The sequence below is a fragment of the Pseudochaenichthys georgianus genome, chromosome 1 (genome assembly GCF_902827115.2).
Source record: "Pseudochaenichthys georgianus chromosome 1, fPseGeo1.2, whole genome shotgun sequence".
In the NCBI taxonomy this organism is placed as follows: domain Eukaryota; kingdom Metazoa; phylum Chordata; class Actinopteri; order Perciformes; family Channichthyidae; genus Pseudochaenichthys; species Pseudochaenichthys georgianus.
This window is the reverse complement of record NC_047503.1, coordinates 44,770,898-44,785,542: the sequence shown is the minus strand read 5'-3', so window position 1 is coordinate 44,785,542 and position 14,645 is coordinate 44,770,898.

The window sequence follows — 14,645 nt, the reverse complement described above, 5'->3', positions numbered from 1 at the left end:
GAAGGAGGAGCGGCTCAACTCCGAGTCCCTCCCTGATGACCGAACTTCTCACCTTATCTCTAAGGGAGACACCAGCCACCCGGCGGAGGAAACCCATCTCGGCCGCTTGCATCCGCGATCTCGTTCTTTCGGTCATGACCCATCCTTCATGACCATAGGTGAGGGTAGGAACGAAAATGGCCCGGTAGACAGAGAGCTTTGCCTTCTGGCTCAGCTCCCTTTTCGTCACAACGGTGCGGTAAAGCGACTGCAATACCGCTCCCGCTGCTCCGATTCTCCGGCCCATCTCACGCTCCATTGTTCCCTCACTCGAGAACAAGACCCCGAGATACTTGAACTCCTTCACTTGGGGTAAGGACTCATTCCCTACTTGGAGTGGACAGTCCATCGGTTTCCTGCTGAGAACCATGGCCTCAGATTTGGAGGTGCTGATCCTCATCCCAGCCGCTTCACACTCGGTTGCGAACCGATCCAGTGAGTGCTGAAGGTCGCAGACCGATGAAGCCATCAGAACCACATCATCTGCAAAAAGCAGTGGTGCAATCCTTAGTCCACCGAACTGCAGACCCCCCCCCCCCCACGACTACGCCTCCAAATCCGATCCATGTATATTACAAACAGGATTGGTGACAAAGCCAAAATTGCTGCCAGTTAAATACTGTAAACGTAATCACAGTATTTACAAGTTTTTATTTACAGTAACAGTGTAAAATGAAACACAGTAACTTCCAAGTACTGTATTTGTGTATACGGTAATAGTGTTTTAACTGTAAAATTAAACACAGTAACTTCCAAGTACTGTATTTGTGTTTACGGTAATAGTGTTTTAAATGTAAAATGAAACACAGTAAATAGCATTTACTTTATTTGGTATTACAGTAGTAGTATTACAGTATAGCTGTAAAATGAAACACAGTAACTTCCAAGTACTGTATTTGTGTGTATGGTAATAGTGTTTTAACTTTAAAATTAAACACAGCAATATTTAATTACTTTATTTTTTGTTACAGCAGTAGTGTTATAGCTGTAACATAAAACAGTAATTTCCAAGCATTGTATTTTTGTTTAAGGTAATAGTATTTTAACCATAAAATAAAACACTGCCATTTAAAAAGTACTGTATTTTTGTTTACGGTAATAGTGTTTCAATTGTAAAATAGAAACTGTAATGCTATAATTGTAAGTTACAGTATCAGTATTGTAAAACTATTTATTATAGTATACAGTACTAACATATTCAACTGCCTGCGTCATCAATCTGTTCCGTCTGCCAAGGACAAGCGGCAAGAGGAATCAAAACAGGAGAAAGACACAACACATCGCGCAGAAAACCCTGAAGAATTATCACTGCACCCGCCTGAGGAATGTTCTGATTATGGGAGACCTATGAGAAACATGGAGGAGTCTCCACTGCCAGTCACCCCCCCCCCCCCCCCCCCTGTTAACGCCTTTGAGGATACTCCGTTCACCCTTTCACCCTCGCCCACCCTCCTGGAGATCACTGAACACACAAAGGAGATACAGAGGGTTGGCACCGATTCCTTCCTGGAGTTCAAAGACCAAACAAAGGCGATACGCAGGGTTGGCAGCATGTCCTTTACCCCCGCTCCTCAACGACGCCAACCAAAATCACTGCAGGGACGCGCACCATCTCCCCGGTCCTCATCACCGCGCCTACGTCAACCACCTCCCCCCCTGGCAGCATGTCCTCTACCCCAAGCACCATCTCCCCCGTCTCCATCAACGTGTCTACGTCAACCACCTCCCCTCCCTTCAAGAAAGCATCTGCAGTCTCCGAAGCCTGATAAGGATGTGTGTGTACAAAACAAAACAAACTCTGTGCTGGGTCCAGGCTCAAGGGCGTATGGTACTCTCAACTCTTTCCAGGACATACCGGGGCCCTGCCTGCCAGTAGCTTTGCCGATATCTGTGTTGATAGGTAAATACAAAAAATAGGAAGCGCTCAAACGTTTGTGTGAGTTTATCTAATTTAGCAGTGATTCCATGTCAGCCACAGCTTGTTACAAAAAACATGACTGATAGTGTGTTTAACGAACTTAAACTAGCTTTATTAAATGTCAGGTCTTTGGCAGGAAAAACATTTTTAATCAATGATTTTATCACTGAGCAAAATCTCAATTTTATGTTTTTAACAGAAACTTGGATTGAACAAAATAACAGTGCAGCTGTTCTTATCAGTAGTAGTAATGATGTTCCTTTCGTCAAATTAGTGTGCATAGAAAGTGACAGGTGGACACGCCCCCAATTATGCAAATGAGCTAAGTATGTCTCCCATTGGCCAATGAGCTAAGTCCCGCCTCCCATGTCCCGCCTCCCATTCTTTGATGTCAGATTGGCGTGAAAGGCCCCCCGGCGTGATTCTTTTGTTGTATCAATTAAGATAGTTAAGGTATTTGACCCCTGACCCTGAGAGTGGAGTAATTGCCCCGCAATTAGATTAGCCCCAGGCACCCCCTTTGTGTATCGGTATTTTATTGTATCAATTAAGATAGTTAAGGTATTTGACCCCTGACCCTGAGAGTGGAGTAATTGCCCTGCAATTAGATTAGCCCCAGGCACCCCCTTTGTGTATCGGTATTTTATTGTATCAATTAAGATAGTTAAGGTATTTGACCCCTGACCCTGAGAGTGGAGAAATTGCCCCGCAATTAGATTAGCCCCAGGCACCCCCTTTGTGTATAGGTCTTTTGTTGTATTGATTAAGGTATCTGACCCCTGACCCCGAGAGTGGAGCAATTGCCCCGCAATTAGATTAGCCCCAGGCACCCCCTTTGTTGTATAGGTCTTTTGTTGTATTGAATAAGGTATTTGACCCCTGACCCCGAGAGTGGAGTAATTGCCCCACAATTAGATTACCCCCAGGCAGTCCCTTTGTTGTATAGGTCTTTTGATGTATTGAATAAGATAGTCTCTTTGACCCCTGCCCCTCAGAGCCCTTTGTTGTCTAATCTAATTAGCCTTTGATGTCTGCCATTTGATGTGATGTGTAATTTCACACTGATGAAAGCCTCTGTATAAATGACTAGGCTACGACCGTATAGAGATATGCTCAAAACTAAATTAAAAAAAGACAGACAATTCAGCTTACCAAGTCAACCGTCTGAAGCGCCAGTCAAGAAACGAATGCAGCATCGGGGGATGGGTTCAGATTACAGCCTCTTTCTGGTCATGTGTGTTGGAGGAGGAGGGGCTCTGTAAGGAAGTCTGAAGGAAGGGGGATATATCCCCCCCCCCCGTTTGTGTACTTTCAAATTATAGCTCACTCGAGATGGTTTCTCCAAAATGACAGGTTTTGCATACATAAAAAGTGTATCTTACAGTTCCTTTAGTTGTAGGATTGTGAACTAATGTATAATTACTTTTATTAACTATAGGTTTGCATCCATTAAAGTGTATCTTACACTTCCTTTGTGAGTGAATTACACATAAATCTGCAGAGTGTCACTAATATATATATATATATTCTTTTATTTAACCAGGTTAAAAAACTCATTGAGATTAAAATCTCTTTTCCAAGAGTGACCTGGCCAAGAAGGGCAGCATGTACAAAGTTACAACATATAAAACACAGACATGAAAGGCAGACAAATACAGCTGTAAAACACAAATAAAATGGCACATTAGCCAGTCAATATGCGAAGTAAAACAAACTATTAAAATCATTCAAAAACTGGCATCATTCAAAAACTGGCATCATTTAAAACGATTTCATACGAGCACTCACATCGACCAAAACTAAAAAAGTGTTACGCAGTGACTGACATTCTGTTGGGAGTTCACACCCGAGCTGCTGTAGGGAGTTGAGTATGTTATGGCTCTCGGGGGATGGTGGGTTAAGAGACAGATTCTTAGTTTTTGGACTGCCTCAGGGGGTTAACGAAATCTACTAAAACAAAGTACTTCATTATCTACTTTTTTCAGCTTTTATACACAAAAGTGCAGGGAAGGTAGGCAGATTTAGAACACTATATGTGCGATAGTATTAGTGTTCCCTGCCCTTAATGGCAGCATTAGGAAGAGTTTTTATTTATTTTTGATACTTTTTCGTTAAAGTATGTTTTATTTTAATTTTACTTGATATAGTGTGTCCTTCCTTTTATTATTCTCTGCTTGGAGAAATGTTGTATATACATATCAATAAAATGCATTGTAAGAAAAACTGTTGTACTCATTACCTCATTGGGCTGTAACAGGAAACATGTCTGAGAAACGTGTTATGCATAGGGTGTATTACACTCCATCTAATCCAGGGAGTTTAGGAGGTGTGGATAAACTCCATAGAGCTGTACAGAATGAAATGGGTAAACAAGTAAATGTAGAGAAAGTCAGAGAATATTTATCGGAGCAGGATGCATATACTTTGCATAAGCCGGCACGGGTACATTTTGTAAGAAACAGAGTTTTTGTACTCAGACCGCTACAACAATTTCAAGCAGATCTCTGCGATATGCAGTCGCTGTCCGAATATAATGATGGTTTTAATTATTTGTTAACAGTCGTAGACGTATTTTCGAAAAAAGCCTATGCTCAAGCATTAAAAAAGAAGTCGGGTATTGAGGTTACCAAGGCCTTTGATACAATTTTAACACACAGCGAGATTCCTATAAAGATACAAACAGACGCGGGGAAAGAGTTCTTTAATAAAGTTTTTCAAAACTTGTTGATGAAAAGAGGTATTGCACATTATGCAACAGCCAGTGACCTGAAGGCATGTGTGGTAGAGAGATTTAACCGTACGCTGAAAACTAAAATGTGGAGGTATTTTACAGCTAAAAACACTCATAGATATATAGACGTCTTACCTGAACTAATTGAAAGTTACAATAATAGTTATCACCGAAGTATTAAAATGACGCCAATGCAGGTGACAAAGGAAAATGCGGCTCAAGTGTTTCGGAACCTGTATACCCCCTCTAGCCAACGTAAAAAAGCTGCTGCCAAAATGAACTTTAAGGAGGGCGAACTTGTAAGGATATTCCAAATTGAGAGGGGTATTTGATAAAAAATATGAGCAGAGTTATACTGACAAATTATTTACGGTGTCTGAAGGCTTACCTCGGCAGCCACCTGTTTCAAAGATTATGATGGAGAAGAGATCAAGGGGACTTTTTATGAGAAAGAGTTACAAAAAGTGAAGATAGCCAATGACAAGGCTTTTCAAGTCGAGAAAATTCTAAAAAGGCGTGTGGTGAGAGGGAAAAAACAAATGTTTGTATCTTGGCATAATTGGCCCGAAAAATTCAACAGCTGGGTTGATGCAGACGAAATCAAAGATGTATAAAAGCAAACAGAATCAACGCTCAGTCCTTCATTACAGCCATGGAAAAATTATTTCAGGTGACTCTGGCTTTATTAGGAAGACAAACATATAATACAAATGGGTTAGGGGTTAAATGTAACCATCGTGGACTTAATAGTCTAACAAAATACTTTTATCTGAATACATTTGTTCTTTTTAAGAGCACTTTTTGAAATTATTTATTTATTATTTCAGTGGAACAATCCAGTTTTTTGTTAACATTAACGCTTTCTTCACTTTTTCTTGTGTTACTAAGATACTTTTAGACACACTTTGGTGTATGCAACACTTGTTCAGATAAACAAGGTTTTTTCTTTTCTGATAAACTTACATATTTTAGTTATTTTATGTTACCAAGATACTTTGAGATACACCCTGATGTACGCAACACTTAACAAAGGGTATAATATGAAGTAGTTGGTAAGGAAGGGGTTTTTCTTTAAGGGTGCAAAACTTTAGAACAGGGTAAAATATTCATTAATTTGTATTGAATTGAGTTTTCTTTTTTTGATTTTCAACATACTATATGACTTTTCCATATTTCTGACATTCTATACTTTTCTGACTTTTTTCTGTAGAATCTTGACAAAACTATTACTTGTTCTTAAATGATAACCTATTGCTGGAGATGAGATGAAAAAGCTACAACGCTTAAAGAACTTTTTTCTAAAAACTCTCAATTCTATAATTGACTACCACCATTCAACGCAATAAGTCCCACCCTTCACTCAGCAAATCATCTAAAACAAAGGACCTCGCTAAGACGACCGTTGTAAACTAGCCATGGAGCAGAGAAAAGCCAAGACTCCCCCCGCGAGTTGCAGCCAGGAACAGACTACTGGACTACCATCATCACCACCAAGGGGGAAACCCGAATCTTGAAATACTACTGATGCTGATTTTGCTCCTTGGGCCAAAACGTCTCTGTTTATGGACACAGTGAAAGCGGTGTTGGTTGATATTGTGGAGAGGGTGATACATCGGTACAGAGAAGAAATATGCAACGGGTGCCGAGTCAGTCACCCCGGCCAGAGGCAACACGATTTTCTGAATGACATGTCCGATTTTTACTTCAGAAACAATTACAACGCGTTAATGAAAAGACTCTGGCTCACCGACTTCATTACTGAGATCGACCAGATTCTTAATGATAAAGACATTTTCACGGATGATTGGAGGATAGGACGCGCTTCGGAAGCTTTTCTGCACAAGCTTGTAAAATGCAGATGCCTCAAGGAGAGACTTGAAATATCCATACAGAGTTGGATGGAGAAGAAGAAGACTAACAAACAGCAGTTGGATGGAGAAACCAGGGACTTGTTCGATACATTGACTTTTTTCTTTAAGTAAAATAAAAATGGGAAACTACTATGCAAAACGCTCTGTATATATTGATCAGAATGTAGTCATTACCCTTTTAATGAGTGTGGTGATGGGGACGATTGAAAACAGAACGAGTAGTGACCCCTGTATAAAAAGAATGGCCGAAGTTTGTAAACTGGAAGACATTTTGGATATCGTTCGTTCTGGCAGTACTATTCCGGGTCATTGGGAAACGATTGTAAACGAAACATTTAAAGTGGTCCTGGAATCTTCATTTTCCGAAACATTCTGTAACATTATCTCAGAAATGAAACAAACATCAAAAGTGTATCATGTGCTCTCATTGTATGCTCTGTTTGTAGATGTAATGCATCTTTGCGTCGAAAACAGCATACACGTGAATATTTTGACTGAAGTGAAAAAACTCCATCACGATATCTCCAGTAATATGGGGAATTCTAAGCTGGAGACTGTCCTGGGGATGCTACAATCAGTATAACTATTGATTTTGTATGTGAAAAAAATAAAAAAAGTGTTTTTTTACATCTAAAAACTGTTGTCATCATTATAGCAAGGGGAGCGTGTCTGATACATGTGTATTACAGTCCTTCTTGTTGTGTTTTTCAGTGTTTTCTGTGTATCTGTACACACAAAGCACACTTCATTATCTACTTTTCAGCTTTTTTATAAAGAAAAGTATATCTTTCGGTAACTTTCTCAGAGAATTTAAGCATAAATCTGTCAAATGTTCAAAACAGCCTTGGTTCACTGAAATACCCTCAAAATGACAAACTGCCATTAAGAGTCAGATTCTTAACCAAATCTACTGACACAAAGTACTTCATTATCTACTTTTCAGCTTTTAAATACAAAAGTGTATCTTTCGGTAACCTTCTTGAGAGAATTAAGCATAAATCTGTCAGAGATTCTTAACGAAATCTACTGACACAAAGTACTTCATTATCTACTTTTAAGTGTATCTTTCAGTAACTTTACCAGCCTTGTTTCACTGAAATACCCTCAAAATGACAAACTGCCATTAAGAGTCAGAATCCTAACGAAATCTCCTCAAACAGGGTACTTTCTACAGATGAAGCCTCCCACTCAACGCAATATGTCCCACCCATTTAGCAAATCATATAAAATTAAGGACGACCGTTAAAAACTAGCCATGGATCTGAGAAAAACCAAGTCTGATGTAGCCTGCCCTTATTATCACCAGGATAATGGATATGGGCTTAATGACTGGATGTTACAAAGTAGGGGAGAGGATGTCCCCGAAGAAGAGCTCTCCTCTATATCATATCCATGTAAGGTCTTTAGGACAAAAGAGGACCATGATAACATGACATATGAAGAATATCTTTCATTAAAAGATGGTATTATAGATAACCTTTATAGAAACAGTATATCTCATACCACTCGCCAAGATCGCAAACGACAATTAGCAGAAAAGAATAGAAAAAGTAAAGAAAAATGAAGAAAAAGCAACATGAAAAGGAGAAGAAAAATTAAAAGCAAACGCAGAATGCGAATGAAAAGAAAAGGGACCATAGGACGGAAAACTAAAAAGACAAAAAGAAGGAAGGTGAAAAGAAAAAGAAACAAAGTGAAGAAATTTAAACTAGAGGATGGTGTTGTAGAGCCATTACCGGATCATAATAATCTTATAGATCATCTCCCGCTAACCGACTGCTGCGAATGTGTTGAACAAATACCAAAAGCAATGGCAGAACTTTGCTTCAATATAATGAGAGAAAAAGCGCGATACTGTGGAATTGCCCAAATTGGCGATAGTGCCAGAATATGTATTAAAAGACTGTTGGAGGATCTCTATTCTAGTGTCGGTTGTCATTACAGCGAAGGATACGCCAAAACGTGTGACGACATAGACAAAGCTTTTGAAGACAATTATATGGTACCTGTCCTTACAGCTAAACAAATCCTACGCCATGTATTCAACAGACCACAAGAAGCACAAGAAGTCCCAGAAAGGATTACATTCAGAGCTAAAAATGGAGAAACCGAAGAAGAAGCAAAGCAGATTATAATCGTTGCGGGTGAAAGGATAGAGAATTTGCATGTGATGTTAATGCATTTATCTGATATAAAAAATGCATTCGTATACGTCCAAGAGACCCCTAAACATCTACTTGGGCTGTGTGAATTGAACGACAAACCGATCACTGTCAATGAAACGCGGAGAGAAGCAGCAGTGCAAATCGTTAAGTCTATTACCTTGTATGCACTACGACATTAACTTGGTAAAATGTAATATGTTTTCTATGAATTGTGTTGAATGTTGTGTTTTTTCAATTAAACAACCATTACAAAATGAAAATGTGTTTTATTTTTTTGCTTTCATATATAGTAATAGTATTGTAAACGAAACATTTATAGTGTATCATGTGCTTTCATTGTATGCTCTGTTTTTTGACATTGCTTTTGGTATTTTTTCAACACATTCGCAGCAGTCGGTTTGCGGGAGATGATCTATAAGATTATTATGATCCGGTAATGGCTCTACAACACCATCCTCTAGTTTAAATGTCTTCACTTTGTTTCTTTTTCTTTTCACCTTCCTTCTTTTTGTCTTTTTAGTTTTCCGTCCTATGGTCCCTTTTCTTTTCATTCGCATTCTGCGTTTGCTTTTAATTTTTCTTCTCCTTTTCATGTTGCTTTTTCGTTTTCTTCGTTTTTCTTTACTTTTTCTATTCTTTTCTGCTAATTGTCGTTTGCGATCTTGGCGAGTGGTATGAGATATACTGTTTCTATAAAGGTTATCTATAATACCATCTTTTAAAGAAAGATATTCTTCATATGTCATGTTATCATGGTCCTCTTTTGTCCTAAAGACCTTACATGGATATGATATAGAGGAGAGCTCTTCTTCGGGGACATCCTCCCCTACTTTGTAACATCCATTCATTAAGCCCATATCCATTATCCTGGTGATAATAAGGGCAGGCTACATCAGACTTGGTTTTTCTCAGATCCATGGCTAGTTTTTAACGGTCGTCCTTAGTTTTATATGATTTGCTGAGTGGGTGGGACATATTGCGTTGAGTGGGAGGCTTCATCTGTAGAAAGTACTCTGTTTGAGGAGATTTCGTTAGGATTCTGACTCTTAATGGCAGTTTGTCATTTTGAGGGTATTTCAGTGAAACAAGGCTGTTTTGAACATTTGACAGATTTATGGTTAAATTCTCTGGTAAAGTTACTGAAAGATACACTTTGTGTATAAAAGCTGAAAAGTAGATAATGAAGTACTTTGTGTCAGTAGATTTCGTTAAGAATCCCTGACAGATTTATGCTTAATTCTCTCAAGAAGGTTACCGAAAGATACACTTTTGTATTTAAAAGCTGAAAAGTAGATAATGAAGTACTTTGTGTCAGTAGATTTGGTTAAGAATCTGACTCTTAATGGCAGTTTGTCATTTTGAGGGTATTTCAGTGAAACAAGGCTGTTTTGAACATTTGACAGATTTATGCTTAAATTCTCTGAGAAAGTTACCGAAAGATATACTTTTCTTTTTAAAAAAGCTGAAAAGTAGATAATGAAGTGTGCTTTGTGTGTACAGACACATAGAAAACACTGAAAAACACAACAAGAAGGAATGTAATACACATGTATCAGACACGCTCCCCTTGCTATAATGATGACAACAGTTTTTAGATGTAAAAAAACACTTTTTTTATTTTTTTCACACACAAAATCAATAGTTATACTGATTGTAGCATCCCCAGGACAGTCTCCAGCTTAGAATTCCCCATATTACTGGAGATATCGTGATGGAGTTTTTTCACTTCAGTCAAAATATTCACGTGTATGCTGTTTTCGACGCAAAGATGCATTACATCTACAAACAGAGCATACAATGAGAGCACATGATACACTTTTGATGTTTGTTTCATTTCTGAGATAATGTTACAGAATGTTTCGGAAAATGAAGATTCCAGGACCACTTTAAATGTTTTGTTTACAATCGTTTCCCAATGACCCGGAATAGTACTGCCAGAATGAACGATATCCAAAATGTCTTCCAGTTTACAAACTTCGGCCATTCTTTTTACACAGGGGTCACTACTCGTTCTGTTTTCAATCGTCCCCATCACCACACTTATTAAAAGGGTAATGACTACATTATGATCAATATATACAGAGCGTTTTGCATAGTAGTTTCCCATTTTTATTTTACTTAAAGAAAAAAGTCAATGTATCGAACAAGTCCCTGGCTTCTCCATCCAACTGCTGTTTGTTAGTCTTCTTCTTCTCCATCCAACTCTGTATGGATATTTCAAGTCTCTCCTTGAGGCATCTGCATTTTACAAGCTTGTGCAGAAAAGCTTCCGAAGGGCGTCCTATCCTCCAATCATCCGTGAAAATGTCTTTATCATTAAGAGTCTGGTCGATCTCAGTAATGAAGTCGGTGAGCCAGAGTCTTTTCATTAATGCGTTGTAATTGTTTCTGAAGTAAAAATCGGACATGTCATTCAGAAAATCGTGTTGCCTCTGGCCGGGGTGACTGACTCGGCACCCGTTGCATATTTCTTCTCTGTACCGATGTATCACCCTCTCCACAATATCAACCAACACCGCTTTCACTGTGTCCATAAACAGAGACGTTTTGGCCCAAGGAGCAAAATCAGCATCAGTAGTATTGCAAGATTCGGGTTTCCCCCTTGGTGGTGATGATGGTAGTCCAGTAGTCTGTTCCTGGCTGCAACTCGCGGGGGGAGTCTTGGCTTTTCTCTGCTCCATGGCTAGTTTACAACGGTCGTCTTAGCGAGGTCCTTCGTTTTAGATGATTTGCTTAGTGGAGGGTGGGGCTTATTGCGTTGAATGGTGGTAGTCAATTATAGAATTGAGAGTTTTTAGAAAAAAGTTCTTTAAGCGTTGTAGCTTTTTCATCTCATCTCCAGCAATAGGTCATCATTTAAGAACAAGTAATAGTTTTGTCAAGATTCTACAGAAAAAAGTCAGAAAAGTATAGAATGTCAGAAATATGGAAAAGTCATATAGTATGTTGAAAATCAAAAAAAGAAAACTCAATTCAATACAAATTAATGAATATTTTACCCTGTTCTAAAGTTTTGCACCCTTAAAGAAAAACCCCTTCCTTACCAACTACTTCATATTATACCCTTTGTTAAGTGTTGCGTACATCAGGGTGTATCTCAAAGTATCTTGGTAACATAAAATAACTAAAATATGTAAGTTTATCAGAAAAGAAAAAACCTTGTTTATCTGAACAAGTGTTGCATACACCAAAGTGTGTCTAAAAGTATCTTAGTAACACAAGAAAAAGAGAAGAAAGCGTTAATGTTAACAAAAACTGGATTGTTCCACTGAAATAATAAATAAATAATTTCAAAAAGTGCTCTTAAAAAGAACAAATGTATTCAGATAAAAGTATTTTGTTAGACTATTAAGTCCACGATCGTTACATTTAACCCCTAACCCATTTGTATTATATGTTTGTCTTCCTAATAAAGCCAGAGTCACCTGAAATAATTTTTCCATGGCTGTAATGAAGGACTGAGCGTTGATTCTGTTTGCTTTTATACATCTTTGATTTCGTCTGCATCAACCCAGCTGTTGAATTTTTCAGGCCAATTATGCCAAGATAGAAACATTTGTTTTTTCCCTCTCACCACACGCCTTTTTAGAATTTTCTCGACTTGAAAAGGCTTGTCATTGGCTATCTTCACTTTTTGTAACTCTTTCTTATAAAAAGTCCCCTTGATCTCTTCTCCATCATAATCTTTGAGCTTGTAAACAGGTGGCTGCCGAGGTAAGCCTTCAGACACCGTAAATAGTTTGTCAGTATAACTCTGCTCATATTTTTTATCAAATACCCCTCTCAATTTGGATATCCTTACAAGTTCGCCCTCCTTAAAGTTCATTTTGGCAGCAGCTTTTTTACGTTGGCTAGAGGGGGTATACAGGTTCCGAAACACTTGAGCCACATTTTCCTTTGTCACCTGCATTGGCGTCATTTTATTACTTCGATGATAACTATTATTGTAACTTTCAATTAGTTCAGGTAAGACGTCTATATATCTATATATATATAGAGTGTTTTTAGCTGTAAAATACCTCCACATTTTAGTTTTCAGCGTACGGTTAAATCTCTCTACCACACATGCCTTCATGTCACTGGCTGTTGCATAATGTGCAATACCTCTTTTCTTCAACAAGTTTTGAAAAACTTTATTAAAGAACTCTTTCCCCGTGTCTGTTTGTATCTTTATAGGAATCTCGCTGTGTGTTAAAATTGTATCAAAGGCCTTGGTAACCTCAATACCCGACTTCTTTTTTAATGCTTGAGCATAGGCTTTTTTCGAAAATACGTCTACGACTGTTAACAAATAATTAAAACCATCATTATATTCGGACAGCGACTGCATATCGCAGAGATCTGCTTGAAATTGTTGTAGCGGTCTGAGTACAACAACTCTGTTTCTTACAAAATGCACCCGTGCCGGCTTATGCAAAGTATATGCATCCTGCTCCGATAAATATTCTCTGACTTTCTCTACATTTACTTGTTTACCCATTTCATTCTGTACAGCTCTATGGAGTTTATGCACACCTCCTAAACTCCCTGGATTAGATGGAGTGTAATACACCCTATGCATAACACGTTTCTCAGACATGTTTCCTGTTACAGCCCAATGAGGTAATGAGTACAACAGTTTTTCTGTGCATTTTATTTATATGTATATACAACATTTCTCCAAGCAGAGAATAATAAAAGGAAGGACAGACTATATCAAGTAAAATTAAAATAAAACATACTTTAACGAAAAAGTATCAAAAATAAATAAAAACTCTTCCTAATGCTGCCATTAAGGGCAGGGAACACTAACACTATCGCACATATAGTGTTCTAAATCTGCCTACCTTCCCTGCACTTTTGTGTATAAAAGCTGAAAAAAGTAGATAATGAAGTACTTTGTTTTAGTAGATTTCGTTAACCCCCTGAGGCAGTCCAAAAACTAAGAATCTGTCTCTTAACCCACCATCCCCCGAGAGCCATAACATACTCAACTCCCTACAGCAGCTCGGGTGTGAACTCCCAACAGAATGTCAGTCACTGCGTAACACTTTTTTAGTTTTGGTCGATGTGAGTGCTCGTATGAAATCGTTTTAAATGTTGCCAGTTTTTGAATGATTTTAATAGTTTGTTTTACTTCGCATATTGACTGGCTAATGTGCCATTTTATTTGTGTTTTACAGCTGTATTTGTCTGCCTTTCATGTCTGTGTTTTATATGTTGTAACTTTGTACATGCTGCCCTTCTTGGCCAGGTAACTCTTGGAAAAGAGATTTGAATCTCAATGAGTTTTTTTACCTGGTTAAATAAAAGAATATATATATATATATATTAGTGACACTCTGCAGATTTATGTGTAATTCACTCACAAAGGAAGTGTAAGATACACTTTAATGGATGCAAACCTATAGTTAATAAAAGTAATTATACATTAGTTCACAATCCTACAACTAAAGGAACTGTAAGATACACTTTTTATGTATGCAAAACCTGTCATTTTGGAGAAACCATCTCGAGTGAGCTATAATTTTAAAGTACACAAACGGGGGGGGGGAATATATCCCCCTTCCTTCAGACTTCCTTACAGAGCCCCTCCTCCAACACACATGACCAGAACGAGGCTGTACTCTGAACCCATCCCCCGATGCTGCATTCGTTTCTTGACTGGCGCTTCAGACGGTTGACTTGGTAAGCTGAATTGTCTGTCTTTTTTAAATTTAGTTTTGAGCATATCTCTCTACGGTCGTAGTCTAGTCATTTATACAGAGGCTTTCATCAGTGTGAAATTACACATCACATCAAATGGCAGGCATCAAAGGCTAATTAGATTAGACAACAAAGGGCTCTGAGGGGCAGGGGTCAAAGAGACTATCTTATTCAATACATCAAAAGACCTATACAACAAAGGGACTGCCTGGGGGTAATCTAATTGCGGGGCAATT